This window comes from Rhinichthys klamathensis, unplaced genomic scaffold, assembly GCF_029890125.1.
Source record: "Rhinichthys klamathensis goyatoka isolate OS25496 unplaced genomic scaffold, OSU_Roscu_1.1 h1tg000196l_1, whole genome shotgun sequence".
Lineage (NCBI taxonomy): Eukaryota > Metazoa > Chordata > Actinopteri > Cypriniformes > Leuciscidae > Rhinichthys > Rhinichthys klamathensis.
Window position 1 is genome coordinate 2,674,193 of NW_026606722.1, and position 19,883 is coordinate 2,694,075.

Sequence of the window (19,883 nt, forward strand, 5' to 3'; positions counted from 1 at the left end):
AAATAATATAAGATGTATTTCGTTTACATGAATTCAAGTTCTCATTACAAAATCTCTTTGTCAGAAGTGGGATTTGAACCCACGCCTCCATTTGGAGACCAGAATTCTCAACAACTGAGAAGGTTGATATTCCTTGAGTCTGGCACCTTAGACCACTCAGCCATCCTGACACATACATATAACTTTGTTAAGGTCAGTCATATCACTGTCCATGGTTAAATACATACAAAAATAATATAAGATGTATTTCCTTTACATTAATTCAAGTTCTCACTACAAAAGCTCTTTGTCAGAAGTGGGATTTGAACCCACGCCTCCATTCGGAGACCAGGATTCTTAACAACTGAGAAGGTTGATTTTCCTTGAGTCTGGCGCCTTAGACCACTCGGCCATCCTGTCACAAACATCTTATTTTGTTAAGGTCAGTCATATCACTGTCCATGGTTAAATACTTAAAAAAAATAATTGAAGATGTATTTCCTTTACATGAATTCAAGTTCTCATTACAAAAGCTCTTTGTCAGAAGTGGGATTTGAACCCACGCCTCCATTCGGAGACCAGAATTCTCAACAACTGAGAAGGTTGATATTCCTTGAGTCTGGCGCCTTAGACCACTCGGTAGAGGTCTGCTACCCGACCCGAGCCCGACGGGTCCCGAAAAATGTGCGGGTTTCGGGTCGGGTTCGGGTTAATGTTAATGAACAGCCTCGGGTTCGGGTCGGGTTCGGGTTTAACTAAGAAAAACTAAATAGGCTATATCAGGGGCGTAGAATTTAGTAGGGACGCTAGGGACGTGTCCCTACCAATATCCAGTGAGACTGATATATCCCTAGCAATATTTTCGATCAAAACTTTAAATATATTAAATATTTATGTCCCCGTCCCCACCAATTTCAAAATCAAACCTATGCCACTGGGCTATATAGTTTGCGTGCCGTGTGCTTTGCCTGCTTGCTGTGTTGTGGTGACCGGCACGCGAGAGAGAGAAAGTATAGGCTACGTGCGCAGATGTGCAATATGTGCGCGATTTTCTCTCTCTCAAATATAATGATAGATAAATAAATTTTTTTTAATTATTTGTTTTATTTTATCATATCATTTATATCACAAAACTGTTTTGCGCATGTGCTACCGCTCTCGCGCCCTATTTCAGTAACAATACAGACAGCCGACGACAACAAGCAAACCATGAGTCTGATAAAGCAAAAAATTACTTGGTAAGTTTTTTCTCTTACTGCTGTGCTGCCTGCTGATAGCTAGGGCCGCTGCGCCTACATGTATTTGTTTAATATGTCAGTCAAGCAATCATTAAATACAACTTAGCATATTGCAAAAATGGTATTGCTGTGAGAAACAGAATGGACCTCGGGTTCGGGTCGGGTTCGGGCTTAATATGTAAATGTAATTGTCGGGTCGGGTTAAATGATCGCGGGTACGGGCCGGGTTCGGGCTTCAGTTTAAAGCCCGTGCAGACCTCTACCACTCGGCCATCCTGACACATACATATAACTTTGTTAAGGTCAGTCATATCACTGTCAATGGTTAAATACATACAAAAAAATATAAGATGTATTTCCTTTACATTAATTCAAGTTCTCACTACAAAAGCTCTTTGTCATAAGTGGGATTTGAACCCACGCCTCCATTTGGAGACCAGAATTCTCAAGAACTGAGAAGGTTGATATTCCTTGAGTCTGGCGCCTTAGACCACTCTGCCATCCTGACACATACTTCTAACTTTGTTAAGGTCAGTCATATCACTGTCCATGGTTAAATATATACAAAAATAATATAAGATGTATTTCCTTTACATTAATTCAAGTTCTCACTACAAAAGCTCTTTGTCAGAAGTGGGATTTGAACCCACGCCTCCATTTGGAGACCAGAATTCCCACGCCTCCATTTGGAGACCAGAATTCTCAACAACTGAGAAGGTTGATATTCCTTGAGTCTGGCACCTTAGACCACTCAGCCATCCTGACACATACATATAACTTTGTTAAGGTCAGTCATATCACTGTCCATGGTTAAATACATACAAAAATAATATAAGATGTATTTCCTTTACATTAATTCAAGTTCTCACTACAAAAGCTCTTTGTCAGAAGTGGGATTTGAACCCACCCATTTGGAGAACAGAATTCTCAACAACTGAGAAGGTTGATATTCCTTGAGTCTGGCGCCTTAGACCACTCGGCCATCCTGACACATACATATAACTTTGTTAAGGTCAGTCATATCACTGTCCAAAGGTTAAATACATACAAAAAAATATAAGATGTATTTCCTTTACATTAATTCAAGTTCTCACTACAAAAGCTCTTTGTCAGAAGTGGGATTTGAACCCACGCCTCCATTCGGAGACCAGAATTCTCAACAACTGACAAGGTTGATATTCCTTGAGTCTGGCGCCTTAGACCACTCTGCCATCCTGACACATATTTCTAACTTTGTCAAGGTCAGTCATATCACTGTCCATGGTTAAATATATACAAAAATAATATAAGATGTATTTCCTTTACATTAATTCAAGTTCTCACTACAAAATCTCTTTGTCAGAAGTGGGATTTGAACCCACGCCTCCATTTGGAGACCAGAATTCTCAACAACTGAGAAGGTTGATATTCCTTGAGACCCCTCGGCCTTAGACCACTCAGCCATCCTGACACAAACAACTTATTTTGTTAAGGTCAGTCATATCACTGTCCATGGTTAAATACATAAAAATACTTTGTCAGAAGTGGGATTTGAACCCACGCCTCCATTTGGAGACCAGAATTCTCAACAACTGAGAAGGTTGATATTCCTTGAGTCTGGCGCCTTAGACCACTCGGCCATCCTGACACAAACATCTTATTTTGTTAAGGTCAGTCATATCACTGCAATGGTTAAATACATACAAAAATAATATAAGATGTATTTCTTTTACATTAATTCAAGTTCTCACTACAAAAGCTCTTTGTCAGAAGTGGGATTTGAACCCACGCCTCCATTCGGAGACCAGAATTCTCAACAACTGAGAAGGTTGATATTCCTTGAGTGTGGCGCCTTAGACCACTCGGCCATCCTGAAACATACTTCAAACTTTGTTAAGGTCAGTCATATCACTGTCCATGGTTAAATACATACAAAAATAATATAAGATGTATTTCCTTTACATTAATTCAAGTTCTCACTACAAAAGCTCTTTGTCAGAAGTGGGATTTGAACCCACGCCTCAATTCGGAGACCAGAATTCTCAACAACTGAGAAGGTTGATATTTCTTGAGTCTGGCGCCTTAGACCACTTGGCCATCCTGAGACATACTTCTAACTAGGGATGTCCCGATACCACTTTTTCACTTCCGATACCGATACCGATGCCGCAGCTTTGGCTTTTGCCGATACCGATATTAATCCGATATTTTTATTTTATTCTTAAACTAATAAAAAATATAGCATTTTTCTCAATTAGCCACCTAAAATATACCTCCTATATAGTCCACAACAACAGTTGATTATGAAAGATTGCCACCCTTTATTCAAACACTACAAAAAAATTAAGAAATATATAAATGAAAGAAAATACAGATACTTCAGTACTTAAAGCTAGCTAGCTACCAACAGGTTTAAAGTTAAAACAATTTAAACAGCAGCATTCTACATTGTAAATACCAGTACAGTTTTTGTTTTTTAAATCAAGTAGAATTTCTATAACTGTGTTAAACTGATTATCACTCTTGTGTGTGTTAAACACAATCTACTTAATACAGACAGCTTCATTATAAAGATAAACAACAAATATATGATCATAATCTATGACAAAAATGCTATTATAAACTAGATTAGTGGATAATACACATTGCTCTTCTTATTGTTGTAAAATGCATTCATGAAAAACAAGGGTAACAAAAATGAAAAAGATAATTATTTTAGATATAGCTAAATCTGCTATAAAATTGAGACATGTTTTAAGTGTATTGCACAGCTATTTAATGAGGCAGCAACATTAATAATTATTAATGTTAATAAGCTTTAATTGCGTCACTGCATTATGATATGAAAGGGTTCAATACAGTGCGGCACAAAGCGCGTATGTGCATCCCGAGCGGAGAATGATGCGCTTGAAGCCACGTGGAGTTACAGCACGCAGCGCGTCGAGTCCGCTTTGAAAAGTTCAAAGCACAACGGAGATACATATTGATGGACAGTGTATTATACAGTATCTATCTATGCAATCGTTTATTGAGCCTTTTCTTTTAACAGTTTTAAATTTTAGTTACTGTGCGCGTGAAGAACAATTATAGTGCTCTGACTCTAGTGTTGTGATCAAACCCTATGGATCAAACCGACAGCGTCCGACACCCGGTAGAGAGTAACACGATTGAGTTAAAGCAATAAAGTCCAGCAAGATAAAGTTGTTATATGCGAAAACATAGACCTTTATCTTACAGATCAAGTATTAACATTGAATCATCTTGAAGATAGTTTCATCATTGACTGTAACCGAACGCGACGCGCTGTTTGAATGCTGAATGGAGAATGACTGACAGCCGCGAGAGGGAAAAGTTTACGTGATCTTGAATTTAATGACTTAAATATTAATTTCTCTCTCACATAATGGCTTCAGAACACTTATAATAGAGTGCACGAAAACGTTATGGTACTTTAGAATGTTTTTGTGCCTTTTGTGGGGCTTAACAATAACACATAATAGTATACCCACAATATCGGAATTGGATCGGCCTCGTCTGATCGATGTCTGATCGATACCCGATCCCGCAAAAATGGCAGTATCGGAGCCGATACCGATCCTGAGTATCGGATCGGGACATCCCTACTTCTAACTTTGTTAACGTCAGTCATATCACTGTCCATGGTTAAATACATTCAAAAATGATATGAGATGTATTTCCTTTACATGAATTCAAGTTCTCATCACAAAAGCTCTTTGTCAGAAGTGGGATTTGAACCCACGCCTCCATTCGGAGACCAGAATTCTCAACAACTGAGAAGGTTGATATTCCTTGAGTCTGGCGCCTTAGACCACTCGGCCATCCTGACACAAAAATCTTCTTTTGTTAAGGTCAGTCATATCACTGTCCAAATACATAAAAAAGATAATTGAAGATGTATTTCCTTTACATTAATTCAAGTTCTCACTACAAAAGCTCTTTGTCAGAAGTGGGATTTGAACCCACGCCTCCATTTGGAGACCAGAATTCCCACGCCTCCATTTGGAGACTAGAATTCTCAACAACTGAGAAGGTTGATATTCCTTGAGTCTGGCGCCTTAGACCACTCGGCCATCCTGACACAAAAATCTTCTTTTGTTAAGGTCAGTCATATCACTGTCCAAATACATAAAAAAGATAATTGAAGATGTATTTCCTTTACATGAATTCAAGTTCTCACTACAAAATCTCTTTGTCAGAAGTGGGATTTGAACCCACGCCTCCATTTGGAGACCAGAATTCTCAACAACTGAGAAGGTTGATATTCCTTGAGTCTGGCGCCTTAGACCACTCGGCCATCCTGACACAAACATCTTATTTTGTTAAGGTCAGTCATATCACTGCAATGGTTAAATACATACAAAAATAATATAAGATGTATTTCCTTTACATTAATTCAAGTTCTCATTACAAAATCTCTTTGTCAGAAGTGGGATTTGAACCCACGACTCCATTCGGAGACCAGAATTCTCAACAACTGAGAAGGTTGATATTCCTTGAGTCTGGCGCCTTAGACCACTCGGCCATCCTGACACAAACATCTTATTTTGTTAAGGTCAGTCATATCACTGTCCAAATACATAAAAAAGATAATTGAAGATGTATTTCCTTTACATTAATTCAAGTTCTCACTACAAAAGCTCTTTGTCAGAAGTGGGATTTGAACCCACGCCTCCATTTGGAGACCAGAATTCCCACGCCTCCATTTGGAGACTAGAATTCTCAATAACTGAGAAGGTTGATATTCCTTGAGTCTGGCGCCTTAGACCACTCGGCCATCCTGACACAAACATCTTATTTTGTTAAGGTCAGTCATATCACTGCAATGGTTAAATACATACAAATATAATATAAGATGTATTTCCTTTACATTAATTCAAGTTCTCACTACAAAAGCTCTTTGTCAGAAGTGGGATTTGAACCCACGCCTCCATTCGGAGACCAGAATTCTCAACAACTGAGAAGGTTGATATTCCTTGAGTCTGGCGCCTTAGACCACTCGGCCATCCTGACACATACATCAAACTTTGTAAAGGTCAGTCATATCACTGTCCATGGTTAAATACATACAAAAATAATATAAGATGTATTTCCTTTACATTAATTCAAGTTCTCACTACAAAAGCTCTTTGTCAGAAGTGGGATTTGAACCCACCCAATTGGAGAACAGAATTCTCAACAACTGAGAAGGTTGATATTCCTTGAGTCTGGCGCCTTAGACCACTCGGCCATCCTGACACATACATATAACTTTGTTAAGGTCAGTCATATCACTGTCCATGGTTAAATACATACAAAAAAATATAAGATGTATTTCCTTTACATTAATTCAAGTTCTCACTACAAAAGCTCTTTGTCAGAAGTGGGATTTGAACCCACGCCTCCATTCGGAGACCAGAATTCTCAACAACTGAGAAGGTTGATATTCCTTGAGACCACTCGGCCTTAGACCACTCGGCCATCCTGACACAAACAACTTATTTTGTTAAGGTCAGTCATATCACTGTCCATGGTTAAATACATAAAAATACTTTGTCAGAAGTGGGATTTGAACCCACGCCTCCATTTGGAGACCAGAACTCTCAACAACTGAGAAGGTTGATATTTCTTGAGTCTGGCGCCTTAGACCACTCGGCCATCCTGACACAAACATCTCTATTTTGTTAATGTCAGTCATATCACTGTCCATGGTTAAATACATACAAAAATAATATAAGATGTATTTCCTTTACATTAATTCAAGTTCTCACTACAAAAGCTCTTTGTCAGAAGTGGGATTTGAACCCACGCCTCCATTCGGAGACCAGAATTCTCAACAACTGAGAAGGTTGATATTCCTTGAGTGTGGCACCTTAGACCACTCGGCCATCCTGACACATACTTCTAACTTTGTTAACGTCAGTGATATCACTGTCCATGGTTAAATACATTCAAAAATGATATGAGATGTATTTCCTTTACATGAATTCAAGTTCTCATTACAAAATCTCTTTGTCAGAAGTGGGATTTGAACCCACGCCTCAATTCGGAGACCAGAATTCTCAACAACTGAGAAGGTTGATATTCCTTGAGTCTGGCGCCTTAGACCACTCGGCCATCCTGACACAAACATCTTATTTTGTTAAGGTCAGTCATATCACTGTCCAAATACATAAAAAAGATAATTGAAGATGTATTTCCTTTACATTAATTCAAGTTCTCACTACAAAAGCTCTTTGTCAGAAGTGGGATTTGAACCCACGCCTCCATTTGGAGACCAGAATTCCCACGCCTCCATTTGGAGACTAGAATTCTCAATAACTGAGAAGGTTGATATTCCTTGAGTCTGGCGCCTTAGACCACTCGGCGATCCTGACACAAAAATCTTCTTTTGTTAAGGTCAGTCATATCACTGTCCAAATACATAAAAAAAGATAATTGAAGATGTATTTCCTTTACATTAATTCAAGTTCTCACTACAAAATCTCTTTGTCAGAAGTGGGATTTGAACCCACGCCTCCATTTGGAGACCAGAATTCTCAACAACTGAGAAGGTTGATATTCCTTGAGACCACTCGGCCTTAGACCACTCGGCCATCCTGACACAAACATCTTATTTTGTTAAGGTCAGTCATATCACTGTCCATGGTTAAATACATTAAAATACTTTGTCAGAAGTGAGATTTGAACCCACGCCTCCATTTGGAGACCAGAATTCTCAACAACTGAGAAGGTTGATATTCCTTGAGTCTGGCGCCTTAGACCACTCGGCCATCCTGACACAAACATCTTATTTTGTTAAGGTCAGTCATATCACTGTCCATGGTTAAATACATACAAAAATAATATAAGATGTATTTCCTTTACATTAATTCAAGTTCTCACTACAAAAGCTCTTTGTCAGAAGTGGGATTTGAACCCACGCCTCCATTCGGAGACCAGAATTCTCAACAACTGAGAAGGTTGATATTCCTTGAGTGTGGCACCTTAGACCACTCGGCCATCCTGACACATACTTCTAACTTTGTTAACGTCAGTCATATCACTGTCCATGGTTAAATACATTCAAAAATGATATGAGATGTATTTCCTTTACATGAATTCAAGTTCTCATTACAAAATCTCTTTGTCAGAAGTGGGATTTGAACCCACGCCTCCATTCGGAGACCAGAATTCTCAACAACTGAGAAGGTTGATATTCCTTGAGTCTGGCGCCTTAGACCACTCGGCCATCCTGACACATACTTCTAACTTTGTTAACGTTAGTCATATCACTGTCCATGGTTAAATACATTCAAAAATGATATGAGATGTATTTCCTTTACATGAATTCAAGTTCTCATCACAAAAGCTCTTTGTCAGAAGTGGGATTTGAACCCACGCCTCCATTCGGAGACCAGAATTCTCAACAACTGAGAAGGTTGATATTCCTTGAGTCTGGCGCCTTAGACCACCCGGCCATCCTGACACAAAAATCTTCTTTTGTTAAGGTCAGTCATATCACTGTCCAAATACATAAAAAAGATAATTGAAGATGTATTTCCTTTACATTAATTCAAGTTCTCACTACAAAAGCTCTTTGTCAGAAGTGGGATTTGAACCCACGCCTCCATTTGGAGACCAGAATTCTCAACAACTGAGAAGGTTGATATTCCTTGAGACCACTCGGCCTTAGACCACTCGGCCATCCTGACACAAACATCTTATTTTGTTAAGGTCAGTCATATCACTGTCCATGGTTAAATACATGAAAATACTTTGTCAGAAGTGAGATTTGAACCCACGCCTCCATTTGGAGACCAGAATTCTCAACAACTGAGAAGGTTGATATTCCTTGAGTCTGGCGCCTTAGACCACTCGGCCATCCTGACACAAACATCTTATTTTGTTAAGGTCAGTCATATCACTGTCCATGGTTAAATACATACAAAAATAATATAAGATGTATTTCCTTTACATTAATTCAAGTTCTCACTACAAAAGCTCTTTGTCAGAAGTGGGATTTGAACCCACGCCTCCATTCGGAGACCAGAATTCTCAACAACTGAGAAGGTTGATATTCCTTGAGTGTGGCACCTTAGACCACTCGGCCATCCTGACACATACTTCTAACTTTGTTAAGGTCAGTCATATCACTGCAATGGTTAAATACATACAAAAATAATATAAGATGTATTTCTTTTACATTAATTCAAGTTCTCACTACAAAAGCTCTTTGTCAGAAGTGGGATTTGAACCCACGCCTCCATTCGGAGACCAGAATTCTCAACAACTGAGAAGGTTGATATTCCTTGAGTGTGGCGCCTTAGACCACTCGGCCATCCTGACACATACTTCTAACTTTGTTAACGTCAGTCATATCACTGTCCATGGTTAAATACATACAAAAATAATATAAGATGTATTTCCTTTACATTAATTCAAGTTCTCACTACAAAAGCTCTTTGTCAGAAGTGGGATTTGAACCCACGCCTCAATTCGGAGACCAGAATTCTCAACAACTGAGAAGGTTGATATTCCTTGAGTCTGGCGCCTTAGACCACTCGGCCATCCTGACACATACTTCTAACTTTGTTAACGTCAGTCATATCACTGTCCATGGTTAAATACATTCAAAAATGATATGAGATGTATTTCCTTTACATGAATTCAAGTTATCACTACAAAAGCTCTTTGTCAGAAGTGGGATTTGAACCCACGCCTCCATTTGGAGACCAGAATTCTCAACAACTGAGAAGGTTGATATTCCTTGAGTCTGGCGCCTTAGACCACTCGGCCATCCTGACACAAACATCTTGTTTTGTTAAGGTCAGTCATATCACTGCAATGGTTAAATACATACAAAAATAATATAAGATGTATTTCCTTTACATTAATTCAAGTTCTCATTACAAAATCTCTTTGTCAGAAGTGGGATTTGAACCCACGCCTCCATTCGGAGACCAGAATTCTCAACAACTGAGAAGGTTGATATTCCTTGAGTCTGGCGCCTTAGACCACTCGGCCATCCTGACACAAACATCTTATTTTGTTAGGTCAGGCATATCACTGTCCAAATACATACAAAAATAATATAAGATGTATTTCCTTTACATTAATTCAAGTTCTCACTACAAAAGCTCTTTGTCAGAAGTGGGATTTGAACCCACGCCTCAAATCGGAGACCAGAATTCTCAACAACTGAGAAGGTTGATATACCTTGAGTCTGGCGCCTTAGACCACTCAGCCATTCTGACACAAACATCTTATTTTGTAAGGTCAGTCATATCACTGTCCATGGTTAAATACATAAAAAAAATAATTGAAGATGTATTTCCTTTACATTAATTCAAGTTCTCATTACAAAAGCTCTTTGTCAGAAGTGGGATTTGAACCCACGCCTCCATTCGGAGACCAGAATTCTCAACAACTGAGAAGGTTGATATTCCTTGAGTCTGGCGCCTTAGACCACTCGGCCATCCTGACACATACTTTTAACTTTGTTAAGGTCAGTCATATCACTGTCCATGTTTAAATACATACAAAAATAATATAAGATGTATTTCCTTTACATTAATTCAAGTTCTCACTACAAAATCTCTTTGTCAGAATTGAGATTTGAACCCACCCCTCCATTTGGAGACTAGAATTCTCAACAACTGAGAAGGTTGATATTCCTTGAGTCTGGCGCCTTAGACCACTCGGCCATACTGACACAAACTTCTTATTTTGTTAAGGTCAGTCATATCACTGCAATGGTTAAATACATACAAAAATAAAGCTCTTTGTCAGAAGTGGGATTTGAACCCACGCCTCCATTTTGAGACCAGAATTCTCAACAACTGAGAAGGTTGATATTCCTTGAGTCTGGCGCCTTAGACCACTCAGCCATCCTGACCCACACATATAACTTTGTTAAGGTCAGTCATATCACTGTCCATGGTTAAATACATAAAAAAAATAAGATGTTTTTCCTTTACATTAATTCAAGTTCTCACTACAAAAGCTCTTTGTCAGAAGTGGGATTTGAACCCAGGCCTCCATTCGGAGACCAGAATTCTCAACAACTGAGAAGGTTGATATTCCTTGAGTCTGGCGCCTTAGACCACTTGGCCATCCTGACACAAAAATCTTCTTTTGTAAAGGTCAGTCATATCACTGTCCATGGTTAAATACATACAAAAATAATAGAAGATTTATTGCCTTTACATTAACTCAAGTTCTCATTACAAAAGCTCTTTGTCAGAAGTAGGATTTGAACCCACGCCTCCATTTGGAGACCAGAATTCTCAACAACTGAGAAGGTTGATATTCCTTGAGTCTGGCGCCTTAGACCACTCGGCCATCCTGACACATACATCTTATTTTGTTAAGGTCATTCATATCACTGTCCATGGTTAAATACATTAAAAAAAATATATAAGATGTATTTCCTTTACATTAATTCAAGTTCTCACTACAAAAGCTCTTTGTCAGAAGTGGGATTTGAACCCATGCCTCCATTCGGAGACCAGAATTCTCCACAACTGAGAAGGTTGACATTCCTTCAGTCTGGCGCCTTAGACCACTCGGCCATCCTGACACAAACATCTTAATTTGTTAAGGTCAGTCATATCACTGTCAATGGTTAAATACATACAAAAATAATATAAGAATTATTGCCTTTACATTAATTCAAGTTCTCATTACAAAAGCTCCTTGTCAGAAGTGGGATTTGAACCCACGCCTCCATTCGGAGACAAGAATTCCAAGCAACTGACAAGGGTGTTATTCCTTGAGTCGGACACGCCCAAAGTTCACTTGTGACGTGCGCTTTAGACCATTCGCTTAGATCGTTAAAATAGTTGGGTGCTTCTCAATAATTGATGCTTCTTTGTTTTTTTCGTTCCTCCGTCCTCCAGCCTGTGACCTGGAAACCGATCTAATTCAGCTATCTTGAAGCACACCTCAATACTCTAATTGCACCACGAGGAGGCGAGGAACGAGGAGTGAGTTAGCTTCCAGAGGAGTTATGAGCTATCACACACATACTAATAGGGCATCTTGCTTTATCTTTACTATTTATTTATTTCTTAAATAACCAAACTTTAACAACATAAGCGCAGATCCTTTGAGCGCAGCTGATGATGTAGTGAAGTGACGCTCGAGTGATCAAGAATATTCCAATATACAAATAAGCTTTCCTTCAGTTCTGCCGTCCTCATTTTCTTTCCTTGCAGCCTTCCCTCACATTCCTACAGGGTGTAGAGCTGAAATGCGAGGAAAGGAAGCAAGGAAAGGAAATGAGGATGCACAAATAAGAAATGAGAATCACACCTTGAGGCTGGCACTTTAGATCACTCGGCCATTCTGACAATCACTATCCTATCAATGTATTATCAATGTCAACGGCGGGGAAAAAAAATACAACAAAAATAGTACACGATTTATTACATTTACATTATTTTTTCTCCTCCAAAGTTTCAGACAAGATCTCAACAACATCACATTTAGGCTCAAAATTTTCTCAGCTAGAGGAGCTCTCACATTTGTCTCATTTAAAGTTTAGTTGAGAACACAATGACTATACAAATTGTGCACCAAGTCAAGTATTTCAAATGCACCAAAATAAAAAACAACCCAGTTTAAGCCTATATTAATAGTGAAGCAATGCAGAAATTAGGTTAACGTTAATCTTAATTGCTGACACACAATAAGAGAATAGAGCTGTGCAGTTTATGTGCATAATGCATGTCATTTGTTCTCGGAAATAGTAATGCACCCGATGCCTTTATCAAAACTAACTTACAGAAGGCTTACTACAGGAACAGTATCCCAAGATCTCTTCTAAAACTGTGAGACCACTGTGAGAGAGTTATTCTTTGGAAACAAGTGTAAGAAGCAGGAGACTCAAGTAGAAGTCTCCATTTGATGTTAATGTAACCTCAATTATGTCTAGCAGAAACATTTGAGATGTGAAAAAGATCACTTTTTTCACTCTGTGTAGATTCAATCTCATTCATCCACACCACTTCAGTCAAACAAAATTGTCATATTTGAAGTTAGTGTCGACAGTTTTTGTTGCACGATGATTTAATAGAGAAAGTCATGATCTATATTTACATGCATGTTAAATGGGTTGTACAAAACAAAAGGTTCAATGCCAAAAAAAAAAATTATGTAGCACAACAATGAAGTAATAGTACACTAGTGTTACTTTTGATAAAAAATAAAGTATTTATCTCTTATACCAGTTATATCTAGTATTTATCTCTCCTGGGCCCATCATTAAGACATCCGAAAACAAAACTGACACATAAATGAGACATAAAAGAGAATCACCACTTAGTATCCTAAGCTTAGAGATACTGTTGGAGCCATAGACTTGTGGGCAGCACTTCGACATTGTGCGGAACAGAAAAGCACCAACGATGTTCATCACATTAAAGTACCAAACAGTACCTACAATAACAACAACTCACAAAATACAGCAACAAGCTAACATTGGACAAAACAATGAAAGTCAAGAGAGCAGGAAATCAGTTAATCCAGAACTATATGCAGCAGTAACCAATCCCTGTGTCAATCAGGTTGTTAATAATTGTTCCCACTTGTCAGCAATTACATTCAGAAAGAGAGAGAGACATGGAAAATAGAAGCACACAAAGCACACACTCTCCCCACGCCACAAATCTTATTACACAAATAATAAAAGCTGTCTATAAAGCACATCACTCTCTGCCTTATGGTTGTACATATTAACAAGCATATTAAATTTTACAATATAACATAGAGGCAACAAAAAAGGACAAGATAGTGTTTGTCCACTGTAATATTCATCAGGGAATGTATGCCAAAATTAAATAAAAAAAACTATAAATGTAAAAAATGATTCATAAATTTACATCATATAATATAAAATAGTAGAGATGTACAGTTCTTAAAAAAACGTCTTGATTGATAAGTACTTAAATTTGTTTTTGCAGCTTTAGGAGATATGAAATTTACTTTGAAACCGCAATTCTGACTTTTTATTTCATCAGATAGTTTGTAACCACATGGGTGAGTAAATTATGACACTTTTCAATTACTTTCAATTACTCAATTACTAATTTTAATTAAAATGGCATTGTAGTAATTGTACATGGTAACAAAATGCATCACTGTGTATACATAATTATACAATAAAATACAATACAATACAATAATTATACAACATTTACTTATATAACAATGTTTTCATTTAAACGTTTTCATTTCATATTACAGCTATTATTACACATTAACAGAAAGTAAAAAAAATAGGTCCATTTAACTTGTGTAACTTGTTTAAAATTCTGATTTACAAAATGATTAAAGGTGCAATATGTAAAAAATAATAATAAAAAAATACATATATCCAAAAACCACTTGCACAGTGTTATATATTTCTTTCAATTGTGTACTTACATTATCCTAACCCAGATAGCAACATAGTGTCGGCCCAGTTCCGGCCCACATCTGGTAAGTGTTGAATCCACATGTGCCAGATGTGGCCTGGATCTGGGCCGACACTACAATGTTGCAGTCTGGGAAATGCTTCCAAGAATTTGTCAATTCAGAGAAATTCACAATTTTAAATAGTGCCCGTCCCTTGTCGCCTGTCAATGACGTAATATCCGCGTTATCCCTGGTTTCAGCTTGTACTGTCATAGTAACCATGGCAACAGACGTGGACAACTGCATAACCTCTAGCGCAGTGGTGCCCAACCCTGCTTCTGCCGATCGACTGTCCTGCACAGTTTATCTCCAACCCTAATCAAACACACCTGAAGCAACCAATTAAGGTCTTCAGGATCACTTGAAAACTAAAGGCAGGTGTGATGATTAGGGTTGGAGATGAACTGTGCAGGACAGTCGATCGGCAGGAGCAGGCGGCACCCTGTTGTTGTTTCGTTCAAACATTATGGACCATGGCAAGCAGACTTTGGGCCAAAAGAAGAAATAAAACGAGGATCAATATCGGTGTTTTCGAGATGCCGAGAGCCTTGTGACAAACTTCAACTTGACAGAAAAGCCGCTCTTGCATGTGCTTTAGACAGGTGAGCAAATGTACATAAATCAAATCAATAATATACTGTAGCTCATAGGGGTGTAACGGTACATGTATTCGTATTGAACCGTTTCGGTTCGATGCTTCCGGTTCGGTACGCATTCAAACCGAACGATTCCTTGGACCATTTTTCCTGCCGACAAAATTCGCGCTGGCGCGACCACCACAACGTTGCGCAACATCAAATGGCAAGCGTAATGAAAGCGGAACGAAACTGCGTTACTCATTATGTGCTTCACGGGTCGTTTATCAGTTCGGACCAGCAACATCTGTGCAGCGCGAGCCGATCGACTCGATCAAGCGACACTGTTACAACACAGCGCTAAGATCCAGTAAAGAAAACATTTGAATTCGCCACTGAAGTAATAACATTGCTGCGAGATCTAGTGAGAAGCATTCACATTTCTCCGTTATTAACCGTAGATCTCTATTAGATCAAACAGCGCTGACGTGGACACCAGGAGAAACATTGTGCCGTGAATGAACTAGTAATACTTTACGTCCACAGACCAGCAACATTCACCATGGATTTAATATAGTAACACTCACTGTAACCAGTTTGGCTGGAATAGTGAAATGCTTTCAAGTACTTCACACATCTTTTTCCAGCACTTCAAACCTCAAATATTATATAAATAAATATAAGAGTTCAGATGCAAACGCCTCTAAGTGCCATTTGAAATTTTCTTCTAGAATGATCATTTTTATGAAGCTTGTATATTTAAGTTCAGTAATTTCACTCAAATGACAATTAATAGGTAATCTTCATTGCCATTTAAGTGAAATTACTGAACTTAAATATACAAGCTTGATAAAAATGATCATTCTAGAAGAAAATTTCAAATGGCTTTTGCATCTGAACTCTTCATATATTTAAATGTTATTTTTAATGTGATGACCAAAACATTATTTGTTCATCCTTCAAAGATGACACCCATTTATAAACCTGAAAGTTTCAAGATGTAGGAAAACTCACACTTATTTAAAAAATATTTTTTCTTTTAACAAATAGGAAATTTCTCTGGCATTTCTTACTTTTTGCTGTATCGAAAACGTACCGAACCGTGACTTTAAAACCGAGGTACGTACCGAACCGTGATTTTTGTGTACCGTTACACCCCTAGCTCAACATGATGAAATGTTAGAATATGATCAGTATGTTATTCTAATGTTGATCTAGCTCATTACTAGTCTCATACAGCCAACAAACTAACACATATAATAGCATTATAACTTCTAATACACTCAAATGCAGTTTTATTATGATAGTGTAGACCAAGTGAAACAGTGCTGCGTTACCTCACAAATTCGTCAAATAAACTGACCTGTGTGAGTAGTAATTCAGCACTTGCGGGTATTTCGGTCAGTAGAATGAAATGTCCTCATTTCTTTATATTCCCGGGACTCGTGTGTGACGCTGATATCTGTCTCTCATTAGCAATCGCGCCCTGCTTCATGTTAAAAAACATAAATGTATTCACTCATCCATAAACATTATTTCCCCATAAACATTATTAGATCCATCAGCATGACGACAAGTTCCATGATTCCACACTCATTTACTGCATCATCAATCTACGCCTTTGTGATTGTTTTGAAGAGGTTAGCGACCCCTAATGGCGAAAAAATACAGATTTTTGAGACTCTCATTTTTTTTTGGGGGGGAGTAGGCCTTTATTCTTGTGGCAAGGGAAGCATTACTAACGAGGGTCAGCTGCGCATCACACCAGCCTCTTATCTCACGGAGGAGCTACGGAAGCCAGTGTGGCGCAAATTAAAGTGGGCCATTAAAGAGACAGCTTCACCTATGCGTATCACGATCGCCAAAGGACACAACCAATCCAATGCATGAAAGCATAATTAAATCATTTCTGATTTGAGAAATCGCGTTAATGGATTTATTTTGTGTATTATATGAGTGTGAAATCCGTCTGTGTTTCTTTTGTCGGCAAAATCGCGTTTACAGGTGACCTATGCTATTGTACTATTAGTACTATACTCGTGCTAATAAAAATTTTATTCTGAGGGTGCTTTCACTTTTCTCAAGCACCCCCGTAGAACCGGGCCTGGGTTACGCCACACGCCACCAGCCTCGTACTTTTCTCTCACGGCCCTCGTCCTGCTTGACACAATTTTGATCCCAGAATTTTTCTTAAATTGTTTGATCAATTTATTATTCCTGTCAATTGTCTCATTGTCTATAGAAATGATCAGAGACTGTCTGAAGTAGCAGACACTAGTGTTGCCAGAGTTTTTGCTTGTTGCCATTATGTCACTTTCCAGTTGTTTCAATGCCATTGTGAGGATGGGTATGGTTAGAGGACATCCTTGACTGAGTTTTCTGTAGTTTTTGATGGAGTGTTTGGCCTTGGGGAGGAGATTCTCCAGAATGCTGAAGTCCTTTGGTGGTGTAGGGGTAATATGTTTAAGAGACGTAAGTGATGAGAGACTTTGCATGAGGAAAGACATCTTGATTTTTTGGGGGCATTGTGCAAAAGTCACACAAATACGACCACTGCGTACTATCCTTTTTCTTTTCCTAAATGATGGCGTTAGAAACACTTTAAGGCGTTTGGCTAAAATCTGAGACAATATCAAATAGTCAACATTGAAAGAATGCATTTTGTCTGAAGTAAGCAATGATTTTACAAAACGTTTAGGAACATATTTAGACTTCAGCATCATGTTGTAGTTTATCTTTAATATTTCTGTCATTGGAAGGTCATTCTTCTTGTAGTCACAAACTCTGAGATGATCAGGAGTTTGTTCTTGTGAGTCAGACAAAGATCTAATGGCACTTAGGATTTCTGCACCATTTATTTTCCCTGCTCTTCGGTCTGGTTTTCCACTGTATCCAAATTCACTTAACATTGAGGCAACTTCCGGCACTGCAATTTCTAGCAGTGATGGAACTTTTATTTCTAAAACTAGAGGATCATGATCAGAAATTCTCTTGTTCCCACTTTTAGATTTTCTCATTTTTGCTCGGTAAATTTCACAGCCTTTGACAGAATTTACTTTGTTGGTTGGCATGAAAAACATATCCAACCTTGAATGACTCTGATTCTGAGATCGTGTGAAGCCTTCTTCCATTGGATGCATTAATGCAAATATATCTTTGAGATTTAAAGATTCTGTGAAATCTTCAAGAATGCTTCTAAGTGAGGAATGGTACGTTTGATCTGACGATGATATCCTATCAATAGTTGGGTCCAGTACAGTGTTGAAGTCCCCACCAACCACAACCACACCTTTAGTGTTAATAGCTCTCAAATAGTCTCCCAATCTTTTCAGCATACATCTGTCTTCCTTGTGGTTGTACACATTAACAAGAGTATACAACTGACCAAAGAGACGACAGAAAAGGACAATATAGCCTCCACTGTAATCCTCATCATGGCATACGTAGCGAAATATTGTTTCATTCTTTATCAAGATAGCAACTCCTTTGCTGCGAGGATGGTGGACAGTGAAGAAAGACCTCCAGCCTTTTATGTTCTCTAGTGCTTTGTAAGACTGAGGTCCAATATGTGTCTCTTGTAAAAAGACAATATCAGCCTTCAGTTTGATGAGTTCATCTAACACAAGTTCGAGTTTGGAGCTTTTTTCTTTTGTGAACCTGATTCCCATAGTGTTCCAAGAGACAAAACAAAGTGGCCGATGTTTTGGTGGTTCCATTATTTATATGATGCTCTGGAGAAAGATTCACAAAAAAATACAATTAATTTAACCCTTGTTCTGTTCGATTTCTGTGTACTCCCCTTATGGACCGGGTCAAATTGACCCTAATTGGATTCAATACAATTCCTCAAAAATCACACTATGAAAAACAACAAAGATTTAGATACAAACTGTAAACTTTTAATATCAACATTTGTCAAACATTACAAAAACATTATATCTGAAAATATGATTTATGAAAATGTTTTTAAAACATTTTTTAAAACAGTTTTGTTTTGACAAAATTGGAAAATAAACAGTATACTGATTTTTTTTTGCATATATTTTTTTAATTTTTAAAAACATTTTTTTTTTACATTTTATGCTTTGAACATCTTAACTGAAAAAAAAAAAAAAAAGCTGTATAATGAATTTTTTTCATTTTCCTAAGTTAACTTTCCCTATAGTTTCCTAAGACCTATTTTCCTAGTTTCATTATTCACTCACTGGGAAGTGAGAAACCAAATAAAAAAAATTATTTGATGTATGTTTTTGTTATATTTATTTTTTGGCTCTGTGAAGCTGCCTTTGAAAATCCTACATAAAAGTTTTGGTTAAAAGCTAGGTATTTTAGATATTTAATTTGAATATTGAAATGAGAGCTTATTTTACTATCTGTGTCTGACAAAGATTTTCATCTGTAATTTGCAAATAATTCTGAACACTGTAATTTTAGCTTTTTCAAGTGTGTTTGGTTAGGGTTAGAGCACTTTTAGATGCACTTGCACTTTAGAACTGGAGTTAAAGTGCCCTGACATACAGAAAATAAATGTTTTTATTTTGTGTCTGTACAGTTGCTTTTGAATGGCTGTCTATGAGGGTCAAATTGACCCGCGAACATCACGAACGTAACAGTAATTTTGTTTGTATATGCCAAAACACATCAGCATGTTGAAACTTTGCATGCATGTTCATCATGA

At 37.8% G+C, this 19,883-nt stretch overlaps 1 protein-coding gene and 30 non-coding genes across 31 annotated transcripts in view; all 31 read right to left on the bottom strand.

Annotated features, from left to right (window-relative positions):
- Positions 1 to 19,883, bottom strand: part of opn8c (opsin 8, group member c) — a 123,379-nt gene that overhangs the window by 88,040 nt on the left and 15,456 nt on the right. The gene's annotated exons all lie outside the window — the stretch shown is intronic.
- On the bottom strand, positions 59 to 170 carry trnal-caa (transfer RNA leucine (anticodon CAA)). The gene is made up of 2 exons: positions 133 to 170; positions 59 to 104 (listed from the first exon to the last, which is right to left on the bottom strand). It is a non-coding gene; the product is annotated as a tRNA-Leu (tRNA).
- Positions 1,843 to 1,982, bottom strand: trnal-caa (transfer RNA leucine (anticodon CAA)). The gene is made up of 2 exons: positions 1,945 to 1,982; positions 1,843 to 1,888 (listed from the first exon to the last, which is right to left on the bottom strand). It is a non-coding gene; the product is annotated as a tRNA-Leu (tRNA).
- On the bottom strand, positions 2,325 to 2,436 carry trnal-caa (transfer RNA leucine (anticodon CAA)). The gene is made up of 2 exons: positions 2,399 to 2,436; positions 2,325 to 2,370 (listed from the first exon to the last, which is right to left on the bottom strand). It is a non-coding gene; the product is annotated as a tRNA-Leu (tRNA).
- On the bottom strand, positions 2,733 to 2,844 carry trnal-caa (transfer RNA leucine (anticodon CAA)). The gene is made up of 2 exons: positions 2,807 to 2,844; positions 2,733 to 2,778 (listed from the first exon to the last, which is right to left on the bottom strand). It is a non-coding gene; the product is annotated as a tRNA-Leu (tRNA).
- On the bottom strand, positions 4,932 to 5,043 carry trnal-caa (transfer RNA leucine (anticodon CAA)). Its single transcript has 2 exons — positions 5,006 to 5,043; positions 4,932 to 4,977 (listed from the first exon to the last, which is right to left on the bottom strand). It is a non-coding gene; the product is annotated as a tRNA-Leu (tRNA).
- Positions 5,156 to 5,295, bottom strand: trnal-caa (transfer RNA leucine (anticodon CAA)). Its single transcript has 2 exons — positions 5,258 to 5,295; positions 5,156 to 5,201 (listed from the first exon to the last, which is right to left on the bottom strand). It is a non-coding gene; the product is annotated as a tRNA-Leu (tRNA).
- Positions 5,408 to 5,519, bottom strand: trnal-caa (transfer RNA leucine (anticodon CAA)). Its single transcript has 2 exons — positions 5,482 to 5,519; positions 5,408 to 5,453 (listed from the first exon to the last, which is right to left on the bottom strand). It is a non-coding gene; the product is annotated as a tRNA-Leu (tRNA).
- trnal-caa (transfer RNA leucine (anticodon CAA)) lies at positions 5,636 to 5,747 on the bottom strand. The gene is made up of 2 exons: positions 5,710 to 5,747; positions 5,636 to 5,681 (listed from the first exon to the last, which is right to left on the bottom strand). It is a non-coding gene; the product is annotated as a tRNA-Leu (tRNA).
- Positions 5,860 to 5,999, bottom strand: trnal-caa (transfer RNA leucine (anticodon CAA)). Its single transcript has 2 exons — positions 5,962 to 5,999; positions 5,860 to 5,905 (listed from the first exon to the last, which is right to left on the bottom strand). It is a non-coding gene; the product is annotated as a tRNA-Leu (tRNA).
- Positions 6,116 to 6,227, bottom strand: trnal-caa (transfer RNA leucine (anticodon CAA)). Its single transcript has 2 exons — positions 6,190 to 6,227; positions 6,116 to 6,161 (listed from the first exon to the last, which is right to left on the bottom strand). It is a non-coding gene; the product is annotated as a tRNA-Leu (tRNA).
- trnal-caa (transfer RNA leucine (anticodon CAA)) lies at positions 6,748 to 6,859 on the bottom strand. The gene is made up of 2 exons: positions 6,822 to 6,859; positions 6,748 to 6,793 (listed from the first exon to the last, which is right to left on the bottom strand). It is a non-coding gene; the product is annotated as a tRNA-Leu (tRNA).
- trnal-caa (transfer RNA leucine (anticodon CAA)) lies at positions 6,978 to 7,089 on the bottom strand. The gene is made up of 2 exons: positions 7,052 to 7,089; positions 6,978 to 7,023 (listed from the first exon to the last, which is right to left on the bottom strand). It is a non-coding gene; the product is annotated as a tRNA-Leu (tRNA).
- Positions 7,207 to 7,318, bottom strand: trnal-caa (transfer RNA leucine (anticodon CAA)). The gene is made up of 2 exons: positions 7,281 to 7,318; positions 7,207 to 7,252 (listed from the first exon to the last, which is right to left on the bottom strand). It is a non-coding gene; the product is annotated as a tRNA-Leu (tRNA).
- trnal-caa (transfer RNA leucine (anticodon CAA)) lies at positions 7,431 to 7,570 on the bottom strand. Its single transcript has 2 exons — positions 7,533 to 7,570; positions 7,431 to 7,476 (listed from the first exon to the last, which is right to left on the bottom strand). It is a non-coding gene; the product is annotated as a tRNA-Leu (tRNA).
- trnal-caa (transfer RNA leucine (anticodon CAA)) lies at positions 7,863 to 7,974 on the bottom strand. Its single transcript has 2 exons — positions 7,937 to 7,974; positions 7,863 to 7,908 (listed from the first exon to the last, which is right to left on the bottom strand). It is a non-coding gene; the product is annotated as a tRNA-Leu (tRNA).
- trnal-caa (transfer RNA leucine (anticodon CAA)) lies at positions 8,092 to 8,203 on the bottom strand. Its single transcript has 2 exons — positions 8,166 to 8,203; positions 8,092 to 8,137 (listed from the first exon to the last, which is right to left on the bottom strand). It is a non-coding gene; the product is annotated as a tRNA-Leu (tRNA).
- trnal-caa (transfer RNA leucine (anticodon CAA)) lies at positions 8,321 to 8,432 on the bottom strand. Its single transcript has 2 exons — positions 8,395 to 8,432; positions 8,321 to 8,366 (listed from the first exon to the last, which is right to left on the bottom strand). It is a non-coding gene; the product is annotated as a tRNA-Leu (tRNA).
- Positions 8,550 to 8,661, bottom strand: trnal-caa (transfer RNA leucine (anticodon CAA)). The gene is made up of 2 exons: positions 8,624 to 8,661; positions 8,550 to 8,595 (listed from the first exon to the last, which is right to left on the bottom strand). It is a non-coding gene; the product is annotated as a tRNA-Leu (tRNA).
- On the bottom strand, positions 8,953 to 9,064 carry trnal-caa (transfer RNA leucine (anticodon CAA)). The gene is made up of 2 exons: positions 9,027 to 9,064; positions 8,953 to 8,998 (listed from the first exon to the last, which is right to left on the bottom strand). It is a non-coding gene; the product is annotated as a tRNA-Leu (tRNA).
- On the bottom strand, positions 9,182 to 9,293 carry trnal-caa (transfer RNA leucine (anticodon CAA)). Its single transcript has 2 exons — positions 9,256 to 9,293; positions 9,182 to 9,227 (listed from the first exon to the last, which is right to left on the bottom strand). It is a non-coding gene; the product is annotated as a tRNA-Leu (tRNA).
- Positions 9,410 to 9,521, bottom strand: trnal-caa (transfer RNA leucine (anticodon CAA)). Its single transcript has 2 exons — positions 9,484 to 9,521; positions 9,410 to 9,455 (listed from the first exon to the last, which is right to left on the bottom strand). It is a non-coding gene; the product is annotated as a tRNA-Leu (tRNA).
- Positions 9,639 to 9,750, bottom strand: trnal-caa (transfer RNA leucine (anticodon CAA)). The gene is made up of 2 exons: positions 9,713 to 9,750; positions 9,639 to 9,684 (listed from the first exon to the last, which is right to left on the bottom strand). It is a non-coding gene; the product is annotated as a tRNA-Leu (tRNA).
- Positions 9,868 to 9,979, bottom strand: trnal-caa (transfer RNA leucine (anticodon CAA)). Its single transcript has 2 exons — positions 9,942 to 9,979; positions 9,868 to 9,913 (listed from the first exon to the last, which is right to left on the bottom strand). It is a non-coding gene; the product is annotated as a tRNA-Leu (tRNA).
- Positions 10,096 to 10,207, bottom strand: trnal-caa (transfer RNA leucine (anticodon CAA)). Its single transcript has 2 exons — positions 10,170 to 10,207; positions 10,096 to 10,141 (listed from the first exon to the last, which is right to left on the bottom strand). It is a non-coding gene; the product is annotated as a tRNA-Leu (tRNA).
- trnal-caa (transfer RNA leucine (anticodon CAA)) lies at positions 10,318 to 10,429 on the bottom strand. Its single transcript has 2 exons — positions 10,392 to 10,429; positions 10,318 to 10,363 (listed from the first exon to the last, which is right to left on the bottom strand). It is a non-coding gene; the product is annotated as a tRNA-Leu (tRNA).
- Positions 10,547 to 10,658, bottom strand: trnal-caa (transfer RNA leucine (anticodon CAA)). Its single transcript has 2 exons — positions 10,621 to 10,658; positions 10,547 to 10,592 (listed from the first exon to the last, which is right to left on the bottom strand). It is a non-coding gene; the product is annotated as a tRNA-Leu (tRNA).
- trnal-caa (transfer RNA leucine (anticodon CAA)) lies at positions 10,959 to 11,070 on the bottom strand. Its single transcript has 2 exons — positions 11,033 to 11,070; positions 10,959 to 11,004 (listed from the first exon to the last, which is right to left on the bottom strand). It is a non-coding gene; the product is annotated as a tRNA-Leu (tRNA).
- trnal-caa (transfer RNA leucine (anticodon CAA)) lies at positions 11,184 to 11,295 on the bottom strand. The gene is made up of 2 exons: positions 11,258 to 11,295; positions 11,184 to 11,229 (listed from the first exon to the last, which is right to left on the bottom strand). It is a non-coding gene; the product is annotated as a tRNA-Leu (tRNA).
- On the bottom strand, positions 11,413 to 11,524 carry trnal-caa (transfer RNA leucine (anticodon CAA)). Its single transcript has 2 exons — positions 11,487 to 11,524; positions 11,413 to 11,458 (listed from the first exon to the last, which is right to left on the bottom strand). It is a non-coding gene; the product is annotated as a tRNA-Leu (tRNA).
- trnaf-gaa (transfer RNA phenylalanine (anticodon GAA)) lies at positions 11,643 to 11,754 on the bottom strand. Its single transcript has 2 exons — positions 11,717 to 11,754; positions 11,643 to 11,688 (listed from the first exon to the last, which is right to left on the bottom strand). It is a non-coding gene; the product is annotated as a tRNA-Phe (tRNA).